Source organism: Vicugna pacos, unplaced genomic scaffold (genome assembly GCF_048564905.1).
Source record: "Vicugna pacos unplaced genomic scaffold, VicPac4 scaffold_275, whole genome shotgun sequence".
Taxonomy (NCBI): Eukaryota; Metazoa; Chordata; class Mammalia; order Artiodactyla; family Camelidae; genus Vicugna; species Vicugna pacos.
Window position 1 is genome coordinate 5,788 of NW_027328954.1, and position 17,356 is coordinate 23,143.

The following is a 17,356-nucleotide window of genomic DNA, read 5'->3' on the forward strand; positions in this document are numbered from 1 at the left end:
CTCTGGCTGTAGCGCCCAGCTTCACCTGGTGGAGTCGGGAAAAGGGAGCATCAGTGCTGAGCAAGCTTCTGTCTCCTCCCTCAGTGTTTCTGCCGCAGGTAAGTACCTTGAACACTTTCAGGTGTTATGATGGCGGTGCTTGTTGATGTCACGTGTTTTTATAGTGAGAGGGATTAACAGTGGTGAAAGCAGGGCTTGGTTCTGTTAAAAATGAGCTGAAGGCATGAAGCTGTGATATCCTCCTTCCTTCCCTCTCCAAGGGTGAAACGTGTGACCGTCGATTTTAAAAAGACAGTTACAGTCCCTAACTAGCCCAGCCCAGCGAGTGTGTGTTAACAGGAACAGCATCACCAGAGGCCTTGGAGACCCAGGGATATTGCAGTCCTAAAGAACTCCTGGCACAGTTTGGTTTGTATTGGTTTTTTGTTTTTCTTAAATTGTGGGACAGACTAGTGGTATAAAAAGAAAAATATTTGTCAAGAAATATTTTTTCATATAACAGCGTTATTGTGATATAGTTCACACACCATGAATTCCATCCATTTAAATGGTAAAATTCAGCAGCTTTTAGCATATTCACAGTTGTGCAACCATTATTATTCCAGAACGTTTTTATCACTTCAGAAAGAGCAGTGGAAATTAATGACCTATCCACCCCTCCCCAGTGGTGGTTCTAAAGAAATTTCTTGGCTAATCTTGACCATAAATTCACTTGTTACATTCCAAGAAAAATCTGGTAGGAATTCTAATCAGAATTGCAATGAATCTGTCTATCAAAACAGGAAGAATTAACGTCTTTATGGCACAAACTTCTTCTACCCATGAATATATTTCGGACCCTGTATTTTCCTCTGTCCAGAGCCTGGCCCATGGGAAGTCCTCACTACTTGTTGGGCTTGTGAATGATGAGATTCTATACATCGTTAGTTGCAGCTGTAGCCTTTCACAGAAGAGAAAAGAAACCTCAGTGAAACAAGTGACTCTCTGATGGTCAGAAAGAGTGACAGCCATTGCTGGAGTGATCCAGTGGACTTGGTGTTTGCAACCAGAATTCTCCACCACCTACAGCTAAGGGGATTAGAGTGTTCTTTTATTTTTTCTTAATGGCATTGCTTTTATTTTTACTTATTTTTTAAATTATTTTTTATTTAAGTGTAGTCAATTTACAATGTTAGTTTCAGGTGTACAGCAGAGATTCAGTTATAAACATATGCATATGTATATATATATGTTTTAGATTGTTTTTAGTATAACTCATTACAAGAAATTGAATATAGTTCCCTGTGTTATATAGCAGGTCCTTGTCATTTATTTTATATTTACTAATTTGTATCTGTTAATCCCTCCTTTCCTGCCTGCTAAATACAGTTTGCTTTCTATGTCCATGAGTCCATTTATAGGAGCACCATTTTTCCTAGTAATATATGCTCTTTGGCTGCTTTCAGTTTCAGTAATTCCATCTTATCTGTGGGCGCTTTTCTTCTGGTGGTCTTTATGTGGTTTGCACACGTGGTAATAGAGATCTTTATTTGGGAGAACTCCAGGTCTCGTGTAGTCCCTGGTACAGAATGCCCACTGAATTGATGATTGAACTGGGAAAAAAGCACAGTAAATGCTGGAATTTCCACTATGGTTGAGAATTCCAGGTTTCAATAACCTGTTTAGACAACCTTACTATTGGCTGCACCCATACTGGGTAATTTGGTGGAAATTCATGGTATGGTGGTGTAGAGACGGGGCCTTATATTCTTCTTCTCTTTCTATTTTCTAACACTCATTCTCCTGGGCCTTCCAGATCCTCCCCCAGAAGTGCCCAGGGCTGGCTTGGTGCTGCACTGAGGCAATATTTGTTAATAACGCCCTTTCCTCTTCTCCTCTGAGCCTCCGTTTCTTTCTGTGCACAATGAGCGCTTAGACTAGATAAATACTTTTCAGTTTCTTTTAAAGCCATGTTTCCTTTGAGAAACAGAAAATGCAAATATCTCCTCTCAACCCAACCCTTTAGATTTTGGTATGTCCTCCAAGGAGTGACATAGCTCTTTGTGAAAAATTGATGTGATTTTGATTGCAGGTGACACAGAAAAGACTCTTCAGAGATTTATTGCAGGGAGAGGGCAGGAAAGAGGCAGTATGTGACACTTTCTAGTGTGAGCAACGGAGCAGGGACTTGGATTTAAATACGGTGTCTGACGTGGCCTCTCTCTAATCTTGTAGAATGTGATAAACTTCTCTACCTCAGTTTCTTGATGTGTCAAGTTGGGGTGATAATATTTTAAGGCTTCTGTGAAACATTATACAAATAAGACATTTGTGTCTCGGTAGAAACAAGATCTGCTAGGGATTCAGGGATTTGTTTAAAAAAAATTCTTGTCCATAGCACTCTGTCTGTGTGTATTTAGACGTTCCTGGAGGGTGAGGGTGAGTCTAAAGTCCATTGTGGGACAGGTGGCCCATATTTCTCCGTGTCCCTGTTTACCCCCTACTCCCCAGTCCTCTTCCTCAGTCCAGGATGAAGTTCCCTAGTAGATTTACACAGAGGTCTTGTGGAAATGGCTTTTCATTTTATTGTTTCACCAAGAAGGGCTGCCATCATGATCTCTGTGGTCAGGTTTTGAAGGGCTGCCATCATGATATCTGGTAAGAATTCTATGCAATTTGGAGTTCCAATTTAATGAAAAGAAAAAAATTACAAATAGAAAATTAGAACAAGGGTGGTGACAGGGGCTCTTTTAAGTGGACACCATTAGCTTTGTTAGCTTCAGGTGCTGTGGCCTGTTGCCACGAGGACCCATCCTCTTGCTCTGAAGTTGGAGGGACTAGTGGGCTCAGTGGGAATGTTAACTGAGTGTATCTCATGGGCTGGGCATTGTCCTATTTGTACTGTGTGTTCCTTATTTGAGACAGTGAGCTCACCTAACCTCGATAACCTCTTTAAAATATTAGACTTTTAATTTTGAGATGTAATGTAGATTCCCATGTGGTAGTAAGAGATTATATGGAGAGGGCCTATGGGCCCTTTGCCCAGTTTTCTTAATGGTTCCATCTTGCAGTGTTGGGGTACAATTCATTACTGACTCACTAACAATTTGAGGTTTGTGTTATTGCCCTTATTTCTATTCACGATTAAACTGGGGCTTCGAGAAGCACGCAGGCCTGTCCAGGTCACCCACATTGTTAATGCAGAGTCGGGTGAACGTGGGCTTGGGATTTCCAGGCAGTACCATTATGATGGTTTGTGGCAGGGAGCAGCATTCACTTTGCTTGTTTATTCATTCATTCAACAAACATTTATTGAGTAAACTCTGTGGGTCAGATGCTTTCATAGAGTTATCTGATTCTTCAGCAGTACTGAGAATCAGGTAATGTTTATATTTTTTAATCTGAGAAAATTAGCTCTGAGAGGTTATAACCCCCCCAAAGGAAGTATAACTCATAAAGGAGGGATAGAACATGTGTACAGTCACCTCCTTTTATGCAGGTGGTACCCTATGCATTTTACATTTTCAAACATCCGTAATCCAGATATATTCTTGTAAGGCAAGGCTTTTTTTTTTAATTGAAGTATAGTCAAGTTTACAATGTTGTGTCAATTGCAAGGTGTTTTTTGACTTTTGAATTAAAAAATGCTTTTTCAGGAGGGAAATTAGGTGTATTTATTTGTTTGATTTTTTAAAATGAGGTACTGGGGTTTGAACCCAGGACCTCGTACATGCTAAGCATGTGCTCCACCAATGAACAGTACCCTCTACCCCAAGGCAAGTTTTCTTATCCATTATTATGAAGCTTAGGAGTTCAAATAAATTGAATAGGAATCCAGATCTTTTGATCCTACTGTGGTCCTTCTCTTTATATTCTGCTGAAGGGGGTTGGGGAAGCATTTCCTTTGTTCATTTCTTTATTCAGCATTTTTGAGCAGTGACTTTGCATCAGGGCCTTGCTAGGTGCTTGGAAATAGAAAATAAGAAATGACCTTTCTCTGCAGAGGCAGGAAGCCTAGACCAAAAGCTGGGTAATGTGATCCGAGCTACAGTAGCCATATGCAGACTCTGAGGACAAACTGTACCCTTGGATTTGCTTTGGCTTCCCTTGTCTTCTGGCTGGTACACACCAGGTCACCGCAACCCAGATGGGCCCGTAGCACACAGCAGAGAATGTACCTCGATCTCCTCTCCCCTCTCGGCAGGGCCTGCAACATGAGCATCCCTGACTACGTGCAGTGTGCTGAGGACCACCAGACTCGTCCCGTTGTGGTCCAATCCATAGAGATCATCTCAGAGGAGAATTTCTTTTGCATCTATCAGCTACTCACCTCGGTTAGCCATATCAGCCCTTGTGGCTCCCAGTGGACACTCTGTATCCACTACAGGCACCGCTATGGGCCCGAGAATCGGTGGAGCGTCTTCCAGAAACACCCCAAGGTCGTGGGCCTTGTCACCATTACCGAATGTCTCTCTGCCAAGGCCTTCGAGAAGCTCCACATGCAGAGGAGCTGTATGGCGCATCGCTTAATGACTCTCAGCTTTTTGTCTTTGTGCAGCATGGGGAGGTAGCCGAGCAGACGCGCACCGACGTTGCCTTCAATCTAAGAGTACTGCAGGGTGGTGGAGAAGAGGATCGAGGACTTCACTGAGTCTCTCTTCATCTTGCTCAAGTCCAAGTGGCTGGATGGTGGCCCCAAGAATTCTGGGGACAAGATCCCCCTCCCCTGCATCCCGTTTGAGAAGGAGGACTTCATGGGACTGGACACAGACAGCAGGTAAGTTTACCTGGAATCCAGTCCACCTTGGCTGTGTGCTGGATTGCTTCCCTACATCCAGAAAGGAATCAGCAAGGAAGAAGTCAATCTTGTAGCCAAGGGGGGAGGGAGGTGCAGCCCGCCGGTTTCCAGACATTTCAAAGTGAATCCGCCTTTATTTCAGAGAGATCCTTTTAGGGTTAGTGTGGACACTTACTCCCGCTTTACAGCCAGGAACATGGTGGGACCCCTGGAGTTGCTGTCCAATAAAGTAGCCAAAGCCACTGATGCTAGGAGCACTGGGGAGGAGGCTGGACTCAGCTGAGATGTACTGTAGGTCAAATGCACATCAGACGCTGAGGCTTGTCTAGTAAAAGTACATAAACTATCTCTCTACTTCCTATATTGATTACATGTCAAAATAATAGTATTTTACATACAGTAGATTAAGTAAGATCTGTTCTTAAAATCACATTCTAGTATTTGTTTTTTGTTTGTTGGTTTGTTTCTTTGTTTCAAATTTTAAACGTGGCAACTGGGAAACTTTCTTTACATGGCTCTCATTTCATTTCTGTTGCGCAGCCTGTCCTGGTACATGCTCATCCCTTTGCTTATAGATGAGATGCTGAGCCCCGAGAGGCAGAACGAGGCGCTGGTTGAGCTGCGGCTGGAGCCGCTGTCACCTGCCTCCCAGGCCCAGCACCTTTTCAGCTCAGGCCGTCTCTTCCTGCCCGACAGCCACCATGCCAAGTTAGGACATCAGAAACACCGCCAGGGACTTCCGAATGAACTCCTTATGCAGGGAAAGGCGTATCACGGTGTATGGGACAGAGCAGGGAAATGTTCATTCCCACTTTGTCCCTGTGATTAAGTCAATGGCCCCACTTTGCCTCGGAAGTACAGATGAGCTCTTCTGGGCTGCCTACCCCCCACCTTCTGCTCTGTTTCCCCGTATATCTATCATGTTTTCCCTCGGGCTGAAGAGGGTGAGATGCCTTTGCCGAGACGTGGTCCCCCTTTGCTGGGGTGAGTGAGGGAAGCTGTGTCCCCCCGGCCTACGGCCTCGGTCCTCGAGTCTGGAGAGGGCTCATGGTGGTCCCACAGGTGGCGGTCAGAAGACCTGGCATGTGCTACCGGGCCCGCTTTGGAGGTGGTGCTCTGTGATTCTTGAACTTACCTAAGATCAGATCCTACTTTCTGGTTGTTGGTAAGTTGGAGGAGAAGATGCTAGGGAATTAATAAAAAGAATGTCTAGACCAGCCCTGTGAGTGAGAAGCACAGGGGACACTAGTCCCACCTGCGAGAGCCCACCTAGCAGGCTCTGGATGAATTTTCTGTTCCTCCCCAGAAATACCTCTATGGCTTAAGGAAGAGGAGAGGCATGTCGTGGCCATGATCTGTACTTGTCCTCACAGGGCCCTGTGATCTACATGCCCGCACTCCCCATCTGCTTCTTGGAGATGAGCTGGCATGTTTAGGAGCCTGGGCACTGCTGAGGGCATAGCTCCCAGCACCGTGCTACACAGAGTCTCGCTCCGTTCACCTCATCTGTCAACTCCTGCTGAGGCCCCAGACATTAGTCAAGTAGGTGCATCAGCGAAACCTAAGCAGGGACCACCTTCTCCCCCTGGACAGACTGGTGAGTGAGCAGTGGAAGCCTGGAGCCCTGCCCCAGCCCCCACGCCAGTGCCACTTCTTTTGTCATAGGAGGCACTGGTGACATTTTTGCTCAACAAATGCTTGTCTCTGAGTCTGCAGACCCACCAGAGAATGCCAGCTTGTTTTTGCCTTTTGAAGTCTGCCCTTGGGACTTGGCGGAGTAGCCGGATGTGTACTTAGCCCACAGTGGTTCAGCGCATTAAACCTGCCTCCTTGTGGGTCTGTCTATTCTGGTACCATAAGGGCTCAGCCAGCATCTGAACGTCATTGAGATAACGCGGCCAGTGAGCTCGGGTCAAGCACATTCTCCTCCAGTCACTTTTACTCCATTGTTTCTTTTACTATTCCACAGTCATTAATTTTTTAAACAATGCTTTGGTGCAGGAGCAGAGCCTCATTCTCTCCTGCTACTCTTGGTGGAAGTGAGTAAAACGGTCCAGACTGAAATGCGACAATAATTTGTAGCTCAAAAGCTGCCTAGTCGCTTGTAGGTCGAATTTTGGTTAGGGGAGCTGAACACGTTGTGGTCCCCCGGCAGCGCCGCTCCCCTCAGGCCCCTGCTTTCCCTTGAGCAGGAGGTGAGGTTGGGCCTCACCATCCCCGCGTCCCTGGCCTCACACACTCACATAAATTCTTGTACATGCAGTCAAAATTATTTTTGTTCTTGTGTGATTCTAATTTTCTCTTGTTCCTCTTTTCCTTTTTCTTTACTCCTTTTTCACTTGTACTGCCCAGTGAGCATGTTGTTGCTTCTGAAAATGTGGGCTGTGCACACCCTGCATTTGAAATAGCCAGATTGCCCTCCGTACAGTCTCCATCGCTTTAAAAAGCAACAACTTAACAGCTGTTTTGATCCATCTATTATCTTAGTCATTTTTTATTTTCTAATTTTTTGGAATATTTGCTTTGTTAGCTCATCACCCACTGGTGTTTGATACCTGTTGAAATCCTTGCTTTTGAGGAACATGTTTGGTCCTCCTTTTATTTGGTGACAAATGCGCCCTTATTAAATTTGTTTCATTGTTTTGAAGAAGTAAGATGTGAATTGATTTAGTCGGCTGCTCAGGGATTCTTTTCATGGAGTATTTAAACTTGTAAGGTCAAACTCTGCAGCATTTTGCTCGATTCCTGCTTTTACACAAACGTGCTCAGCACGCGGTTCCTGGCTGTCGCTGTGTGACGTGCGTGACGTCGCTTCCTGGCCGGCGGTCACTGGTGAGGATGTGGCCGCCACGGAGGTGACAGCTGCAGGGGACGCTGTTGGAGGAAGCGGTCACCGTTTGATTCTTTAATTTTTTTTTTTTTGCATTCAACTTCCCCGTGCCATTTACTTTACTTTGCCTTCATAAATGGGCAGAATTGGGTCTAAAATCCATGCCACTATTTTTTCCCTTTACGAGGCTGGTTTTTCTGAGTATCAGGACAACATGGCCTTCTCCTAAGTAGCTGGCTTACCTGGATCTGTTGGGCAAAGGGACTGCTAAAAGGGCCGTAGCTTCCTCTCTGCTCCAGCCAGTGGGCATTCAGAGCTGGGTCTGTGGTTTGCCTCAGCAGCCGTGCAGACCTTCCTGCCTCGGCCTTTACTTTTAACCCATGTTGGCAGTAAAGAGCTGAATCCGTTTCTGTTGCAGCTGACGCCCACCACGTGGGCCCCCTAACGTGTCGTTAGTTTGTGGTAGTCAGTCCCCAACACCCCAGTCAACAATGAAGGAAGATGATTAGTCCAACCCAGGACCTTGGATTCTCAACCCTACCCTGGTTCATCTCACCTGGTGGAATTGTTTGGCCACCACCATCATGCTGACCATGAGGCCTTGTTTCTCCTTTCATGCTCTGGTCCAAATGTGGACACTTCATTTTTCACTGAATTTGTCTCGCTTGAGACAGGCCAGAATATCTGAATGAGTCCATCACATTCTGGGTGGGGAACAGAACAGAAGTAAGTAGATGGAGTCTAGGCTGTCCGGGTTGGCAAATGCAGGCTGGGATCTGTGATGGCTGGGCTGTACACTGGACACAGGCCTTTCCCATGGCTCCTGAGAGCCCATGAGTTGAAGTGATAAGAGCCTTGCGTGGGTTCCCCCATCCTCATCTGCTCATTGGCAAGTGTGTCTGCTAATTAGGAGCTCCCCCAGACCTCGGGCCCTTCAAAGCTCAGACCATGGGAGAACCTTGAGTCCCTTCTCCTGGGCCTCCTGTGTGAGAATCCACTGCCTTCTGAGGTGAACAGCGGCAGGAGATGCCTCCCCATCCAGGGAGCACCCTACGGAGGACTGTTAGTGCACCATGCTGTGAGCTTGTGTGTTTCCGGCCATGGTCCCTACAGAACTACACTTGAGATGGGCTTATTGATGGAGATAACAGGACTGATTCCAGGGCAGGGCCTGGGGGAGGGAACAGTGGAAATTGAATGTGACCTCAGACACCTCGGTGGGTGCTGGGGCTGTTACTAAAATGGGGAGTCTGGGAGATACCTGACAGGAATGGAATTCCAGAGTAAATGGTGGACATGAGGCATTTTTAAGATGCCATTTGTCATCCAAATTAGGACTTCAAAGAGGCACTCGGGTCGATGAGCCTGGGGCTCAGGTGAAGGAGCCGGACTAGAGATACACGTTGGGAGTCGTCATTCTTAGCTGGTGTTCACAGCCTTGCATGTGAATTAGATCATCTCGAGAGCTGCAGACTGAGACTGAGGGGGGCAGGGCTGTGTCTTGGTTGGAGGAAAGCCCAGACCATACAGCTCTGGTGTGTCAGTCAGTGGCGTTTGCCATTTTCAAAGCAATGCCAGTTATCCTTAAGGGGCCAGGGGCTGGGCAGGGCCAGCCAGGAAGAAATCTGAAGGGAGGGTCGTGGCCACGTGTGCGTCTTGGGAAGGTGCAGAGGCTGCAGGGTACGGGAGGGTAGACTCCTCAGAAGCTAGAGTTGCAGTGAGGAGTGGGGAGAAGTTAGTCACAATCACCTGTGAGGGAGGGAGGGAGGCCTAGGGAGCCCCACCTTACCGGACTCGCTTTCCCATGAACAGAAGGCAGTCAGACAGAGGATCTGAGGTGAGAAGGGATGGGCACTGGGAGGGGAGCCAACCTGGAGAATGGTGCTTGCAAAATTCTGGAATAGTCTCCCTGAAAAATAGAGTTAAAAATACCCAGACTCTTAAGAACATTGTTAGTGACTTGGGAGGAGGCAGTTGTTTTTCTGGCCTCCTAAGGGTAAGGCATGTATCCAGGGATACACAGAAGATACGGGCAGTCTGTTCCGGGGGCTTGATCGTTACCGGGGGATCAGTGCAAGTTTAAAGGGGGAGAAGGGCAGCGGAGGGAAACTAGCCAGGCCCCGTGTCAGGTACCAGTCGGCCGCCCCACTTGCGTGTTTCATTCACATCCATGCCTCCCAGGTGGGCGGTGGCAGCCCCCTTTTGGGGATTGGGAAGCCTTCTCAGAGGGGTTAAAGAATTGGTCCATTTAGCGACTAGTAAATGCTGTAGCAGGATTCAAGCAGAGCCTTGTCAGAATTCAAGGGCATGTTCTCTCTACTGTTTCCAGTACTTCCCTGTTATACCTGGAATGGTGAAGTGGGTCAGTTTTGGAGCCTTTCAGAAAAAGTATGATTTAAGCGCCTCTGGACTGTTTCACAAAGCTCAGCATTCTTTGATGGTTCTGAAGCACGCAGTGATTTTCGTCCCAGAGAGGTAACGTCTAACTCCTTTGATGATGACGTGGTTGCAAATGGTGTACAGGTGCAAAACCAGACTTTGCAGCTTCTGAAGGGAAACTCTCCAGTTCTCCCTTGGTCGGCTTTCTTCCACGGGATGTAACTGTGCTGCAGCGTAGGCCTGAGCTTTCCATATGGAGTGAGAGTTTAATATCCGATGTTAGCATAAAACGGTCAGATGAAGAAAATCGAAGTTGACAATTTATTTTTGGGTTTCATTAGTCAAGATATACTATCAGTTAATGGCCCATATAGCAAATGAAATTGAGTACAGGACATTGCATTTCTTACTTTCTATTTAGAGTTCTCTTACAGAATAATGTTGCCTGCTTTGGAACATCAGCTCCACCACTCACGGCACCTATCAGTGTGTTGGTGTGATTGCATTTACAGAGTGAATGTAATCTAGGCTTCCTCAGCCTCAAACACTTCAGTGCAGAATCACGGGCTGTAGCCGTCTGTTAGTCACGCAAATACTTCTAAAATTATATGATTCCAGAAAAGAAAGTAGAGAGAGAGAGAGATTGCCTTTATCAAATTTCCTTTCAGTTCTAAATGAAAACTGTTGTTGAGCAGCTCTGGTTTCCTTTGGATAAGAATATATACATTTCTTTGCATGTAACCTGGGTTTTGGGCTAGAACACCAAGTTCTTGCTGTCCACAAGCCACAAAAATAGTAGCCAAATGGCACACGTGTGAAATAGTTTATACTTTTTTCTGAGAAAGTATCCTTGAATTTGGGACTTGGGCTGTGATTTCTGCTTTTTGATTCCCCCACCTGTCTTGTAATCTCTCACTCCTTCCCACGTGGTTCCCAAGTGTTCGTGGTCTCAAAGGAGCGGGCAAACACCCAGTTGGTCACCATGTACTGCTGCTATAGATAGAGCCCAGACAAGACCTAAAGGACATTATCAGAGAGGACTTCCTGGAAGAAATGGGCTGTACATTCAGTTGTGAGGACAGAGTAAGAGTCAGCCAAGAGAAGGAGTCAAGAATGTGGCTCAGGTCGCAGGTGCAGCCCGGGCAGAGGCCTGGAGGCTTTTGGCGTGGGGACCCGGGGAGAGTGCCCTGTGCGGTCCAGGGTGGAGGGAGCCCCTGCTGGGGAGGACACTGGAGAGAGTCCGGGGTGTAGGGCTTTGGAAGAAGTTGAGTTTTACTAGAACTGACACAGTAGGCAGTGAAGGGTTTCAACAGAAGTGACCCTCAGGGAAGGTACTTCTGGTTTTGCTTCTGATATACTACAGACAAAAGGGTCGGGACGGGTGAGAGCAGGTATGTCTGTCCCTTTGAGATCCAACCCGTCATTCATTTATTCATAACACGTGCACTTCAGTGAGTCTAGGGGAGAGAGAGAGTAGCCACATAAATAAGCAAAATGTATTTGCTTCTTGAGAGCTTAGCGTTGTCAGTTAGCCTAGAATGTTCTAGGAAGAGAGGAACAAATTGTGGAGGTTGGAGGGAGGGAAGGCTTCCTTGGGAAACAGTCAAAATGAACCTGGAGGCAAGTGGGAAGTAGGAGCAGGTCAGGGGGCTCCTGAGGTCACTGGGGACCTATGTACTGAGATGAGGCTGGGCGAGCAGGGTCTGGGGTGGGGCTAGAACTCTACCAGGGAGCCTCTGAACTGTTTGAAGTGGGGTTGATGTAATCAAATTTGTGCTTTGGGAAGGCTGTCGTGGCTTTGTGTGTGTGTGTAGCGGGGAAGAGGTGGAGGGTGCCACCAACTGGGGGATCATTTGAAGACCATTCACAGGCTGGGATATGGGCTTCGGGGCTACTTGGGGACGGCAGGGGCAGTGTGGATGCCGGCTTTTCTTATGGGGGACTTGTTAGCGGGGCTGCCCTAGAGGCACCTTGTGGCTGGAAGAAAACTGATGGAGGCTGCCAGGTGGACATTCCTCTTCTCTCTTTCCATGCCTAGTGTGATTATCTTAGCTCAGCCAACATTTGGAACAAAAGAGCTAATCTCCAGGGTTGCCCAGGCCTTTGTAGAGCTCCTTCGAGTGAGATCTGATAGGATTTAGGTTTGTGTTCAGATCTGGGTGTTCACTTAGCTAGAAACGTCCTGTCATTTCGATTTCCATAGGGGTTTTTATTCCTGATAAAGATTGCTTTCTTGGTGAGAGGAAAATTATTACAGCTGTTGTCTTTTTCAAAAAAAATCATATGTTTTAAGAGCTTTAATATTCAAAAGAATAGGAATATATAAAATATTTAAGGAAGTCTTTGGTGTGGTTTCTTTGCTTTCTGAGCTAATGTGGACTTAGAGCCTTTGTATTACTTAATAGCACATCCTTGTCAGTATTTAAAGAGCTGTTAGTGAGCACCCCAGGCCCCACCTCTCAAAGAATCGTTAAAGTTTGCTCTGAAATAGTGAGGTCATAAACGTCTTGTTTTCAGAAATCAAAAGGTTTTAAATACGCACCATAGCTCCATTTATAAAATAATAATAAGTTCAAAATTAAGAAAATGGAGGATAATTGATTTTTTTTAAAGCCTAAACATAAACTTTCTTGTGCTAATTTTTCAACTGGAAATTTTGAAAAGAAAAATCCTACTGCAATATCATCTACGTGGTATATATATATGAGTTTCACGTTTGAAAAGTAACTGCGCAGTGGTTTTCAAAGTCAGGAGCATTCCAGCTCAAATACTGGCAGTGGTGGCTGCTGGTTTTCAATGGAAGAGCCTAAATTTGCCTTCTTAGCTTTTTTTTTTTTTGTACTGAGAAGGTTGAGTAGTGCTTTGCCAGCATGATTTTCGGGCAATTTGAGGGCAGATGTCGTGTTCCAGCAGTGAGATATTTCCATGCATTTTATTTTCTGGACATCACCAGGGCACATGTGGGGTTTGTGCCTGCAGGCTGGAATGCTGCAGGACTCCCTAATCCATCACCATTATGTCCTGGTGCTGCTCCGGTCAGTGAATGACTTTCTGTGACTTGGAGGTAATGTGGTCTGATGGTGATGATCAGACGTGCAGTTAAATGCTATTAATTGAAATAAGAGTAACCTAGAAACATTGCTCTAACAATACAGGATGAGGGAGGAGGATTGGCTGAGCTGCTTGCAGTGGGATGTCTTCTCAGGTGACTCCCTCACCGTGATTCCTGCCAATATCCGCCCCAGCCCTGCACGGTAGTCCTGCCGAAGCAAGCAAGCACTTTGCTCAGAAACGCACTGAATTTCCTTGCGCCTCTGTTTGTTGGCTTTTTTTTGAAAACACATTTTGCCCTTTGCTTAAATGCCATCCATGCTAGTCACCCCTTACACTCATTCTTCTGGACCTCGTCCATACATAGCTGCTGAATGGATGAACAGAATGTAGTATCTCCATGTAGTGGAACATTATTCACACGTAAGAGTGAATAAAAAAGAAAAAAAAAAGAGGAAAATGAAAAATGCCACCTGTTTTGGGAAGTCCACCCTGACTGTTCAACCCACACTTTTCCCTTTGAAACACAATCACTTATGCTCCACTCTACTCTTTTTGATAGTACTTACCACCTTCTAATAATCTTTAACGTTTCCAAAAAAAATAAAAAATAAAGAGATGCTGATGCCACTTCAAAATATACAAGCCTTGCTAACAGCATGTTAATTGAAAGGAAGCAGACACAAACGGCCAGATATTGTTGATTTCAGTGATCTGAAAAGCCCAGAAAAGGCACATGCAGAGGCAGAGAGCAGGTGATGGTTGGAAGGGGCTGGGTGGAGGGGGATTACGGAGTGAATGCTAGTGATAGGGGGATTCTTTTGGGCTGATGAAGTGTTCTGGAAATAGAAGGTGTTGAGGGCTGCACAACTGTGATTGTGCAGAAGACTGCTGAGCGCTGTGTCTGGGAGTGCCTGTTGTTGGGGCATCTTTATTTTGTTCACATCCTGCAATGTGAAGGGCCATCTTCTGCTGTGGTCATTCTACTCCTGTGAGTGGTGAGGGTCAGGACTTTGTAGAGTCCTGTTTCTTTTCTCCCTCTGGCTGAGTGTAGGCAAAAAAATTTAAGCCTGAGAAAGTGCTCCATCTACAGAAATGTCTTTCAGTTTTGCCTGGTGTAAAAATCTTGAGAGCTTTTAACCGTTGAGGCTAGTCTGTGGGGGTAAATAGCCTATGAAGCCTGGGTGAGCCCGGGAAGAGCCGCGCTTCCCTCCCAGACACGGGTGGGGATTACACCCCCTTTCAGGCAGTGAAGGGCCCAGACCCGTGGGCAGACTTGACAATCGTGAATATTTACGTGTATCCGCTGCTTCATCTTGGATATTAATTTCAAGCTGAGTCAGTTTGTGACGGCAGCCTCATCCTACATCAGGAATTTATAGTATCTGCTCTTTGAGGTGAAGACCTGACAGACTTGATTATTTAACAGTCTGCTTTGAATTGATATCTCAGATTCCTTTGTCAAAAGCAAAACAGCAGAAATACAGACGTCCTTTAATTCCAATGTGGCCTGGAACGGGTTTAGTGTCTGTGCCTCAGTGGCCTTATCTGCGGGTGGGGAAGATGATAACAGTGCTTCCCTCAGAGGAGCTGGTGAGGGGAGAGTGAGAAGCACAAATGGAGGACTTACACGAGATGCTCATAAATGACCGAATTTAGTGCTCTCCGCCTGGTGAGGCCTTAGGGGTAGAGATGTCAGAACAGAGCAGTCCTAGCCGGAGCTCGATACGTGATGGTAGCTGTTATGATCAGTATCACCACTGTGGGTTATCAGGTAGTTTTAAGACTTGGTAATATGATTTCATGAATAATGTTAAAAGACTAGACATCTCAGATCCAGTTTACATAGTCCTCAAGATTTCTTCTGAGAATTGGATGGTTTCTTCCCTATCTTAAATCTGAGATGAGTCTCTAAAAATTTCCGTATTCCTCCATCCTTTTGCTTTAATTCTCTATTTCTTAAAAAACAAAGTTTTTAGATGGAGTTACTGGGGACTGAATTGAGGGCCTCATGCATGCTAAGCACATACTCTCCCAAATGAGGTATAATCTCTTCCCTGATATTTTTTTTAAATTTACATCTTAATTTTCAGAGGTTAGAGGCCTCTAATTATTTTTCTGGAGACTTGTCCATGAACCTGTAAATCTACAATTAATGGACAAAATTTGGTTTATTAAAAAAAAATCTATAGAATATTCTACAGTCCACCCAAAAGGAAATACTCTACTCATGGACTTAAAATGTTTCTCCTTTAAGGTGATTTCTCCTGTTTGGTCGAGCTTAATTTGTTAACAGCCATCCTCATCATCATAATGACCAAACTCGCTGTGAGTGGACGCCTAACTGAGGCTAAAATGCTTTGCTCATATTTTACTTCATAGCAAGTGTTTGATTGTAGGTATCAGTGTCTCCTTTTTTGTAGCTGAGGGATTGAGAGATGGGTCAGCTTGCCCCAAATGACACGCAGCTGGCGGTGGCTAGCTCGATGCTGGAATCCAGGCTGCACAGGATGAATTCTCAATTGCTCCTCTAATCAGCTTCCCGTTGAGTGTTTTCCCGAACTCCTGTGAGCCCATAAATGACCGATTTTAGCTATCTCAGCCTGATGAGGTCTTCAAAGGAGAGACACCAGTGAGAATGAGAGGCAGAGTGGCATAAATTAAAATTGTACATTTTCACAAATGTTTTATTCTCAGGTAATGACTGTAAAGGAAATAGTTTTTTAATTTAGTGCTTTGTGAGAACTAAAAACAAAACATTTAAAATAACTATTGTGCAAGAGAGAAGTGGTCTTTGAAAGTCCAACTGTTGCTAATGATGTTACTTGTTTTTTCTAGTGGTGCTTATTTACTGAAAAATTTCCAAACACTGAATTTGTTTTATGTAGTCTTAGTATGAAAGAAAACTTTGTCAGTGAGTATTGTAAGTAAAATCCTTACTCTTTTCTTTCCTGATGATGAATATCTTAGTTGTTTACATGGCTTAAGTATATTTCGTCATTTGTGAAATTTGAGTAATATGGTTTACCTTGTCTGACTGTGAGAGCTGGACGCCTTGTATACAAAGCACCGTAGAGGTGCTTAATAAAAATGCGCTTTCACAGTGACTGATAGTTTAGAAGTATCAACTCTGAATACTAAAAAGGGTAGCTTATTTCTGATGCATATTCAATATGTGTATATATGATATACATTAATATGGCTTAAAGTAACTAGGATTGTTTTTTTTAAGTGCAGTATGAAGCTTTAATGAAATCTGTGTCATTCTAGTGAGACAGGGACTACTTAAATTGCCTTAAGCAGACGACCTTGAAGATTATTTACACAGAATGTAAGCTCAGAATTCATGTTGCCGTGTAACCATCCATCAGACATTTAATTTCTCGGGATTCTGACCAGAACCATTGAGTTTAGAAAAATCCACATTGATTATTATCAGGGAATAAGCTTCTCTCTTTTGTGACTAAAGAAAATTTTGATTTTTTTCTGCACTCTTTTCAGGTTTTAAAATTTCAAAATTTTGATTTGACATGTCACTTTTTTAATAGAGAGAATAAAGCTCATGCTGTTTTAATATGTAAATAAATGTTTTTGTATTTCAATACCCTTCTATGATTTCCTGGCTCTTTGAGAAGTATTTTGCAAGATACTTAGATTACCTACTGTTGGAAAAATACAGACGTGACTTTTATGAATATAGGCGTAGTACAGTTCTGTTGGTTTTTACTACAGTGCAAGACATGAGACCTAGGAGAGCTTTGCTGCTGATTGCCAGGAGGACAGATCTCAGGTCTCAGTCTCCCCTCGTGTAAAATGAAGTGGCTGGACTGGATTCTTTCCTCTTCTAAGATGAGCTTCCATGAGCCTATGTCTTTTGTTTATATTTAGGAGTATTAGCAATATCAGATTAAATACTGAATACCCCTCCATCCCCCCGAAGCAAAGTGCAGTATATGCTACATAAGCTTCTAGTTATCTGATTCTCGTTTCTCATCTTACAGTCAATTTTTGTGTTGCATGTTTCCCGGCAACCTGGAAGGTCTTTTTAGCCATAGGTGGCGCTGTTGCAACTTTTTACAGTCTTAATTTTTCTGTTTGTAAAATAAGGCTTAAACAATGTGATTTTATTTTGATTCCTTTGCTTAATGCTTCAGAATAGCACAACGTCCATTATGTCTTTCTACCTGGAAAATTTTTTCTGCTTATATCATAGTTTTATTCTTTTATCTCGCTGTGAACATTTCAGACTTGCTGTGCAAACAATGGCAAAATCGGGCTTTTCTTCTAGTGTTAGAAACCAGTGAGCCGGGATATTATAA

General features: G+C 44.6%; 2 long non-coding RNA genes across 3 annotated transcripts in view; both read left to right on the forward strand.

The window, feature by feature from the left end:
* LOC140695529 (uncharacterized) lies at nt 1-4,555 on the forward strand. Of its 2 annotated transcripts, none has more exons than XR_012071179.1 (3): nt 1-98; nt 261-408; nt 4,520-4,555. It is a non-coding gene; the product is annotated as an uncharacterized lncRNA (long non-coding RNA). The 2 variants fall into 2 exon arrangements; XR_012071180.1 differs by lacking the exon at nt 4,520-4,555 and adding an exon at nt 4,184-4,287.
* LOC140695528 (uncharacterized) overlaps nt 4,544-17,356 on the forward strand; it is a 25,266-nt gene continuing 12,453 nt past the window's right edge. The window contains exon 1 of the long non-coding RNA XR_012071178.1: nt 4,544-4,756. This is a non-coding gene — a long non-coding RNA (uncharacterized lncRNA). The remainder of the gene's footprint in view (nt 4,757-17,356) is intronic.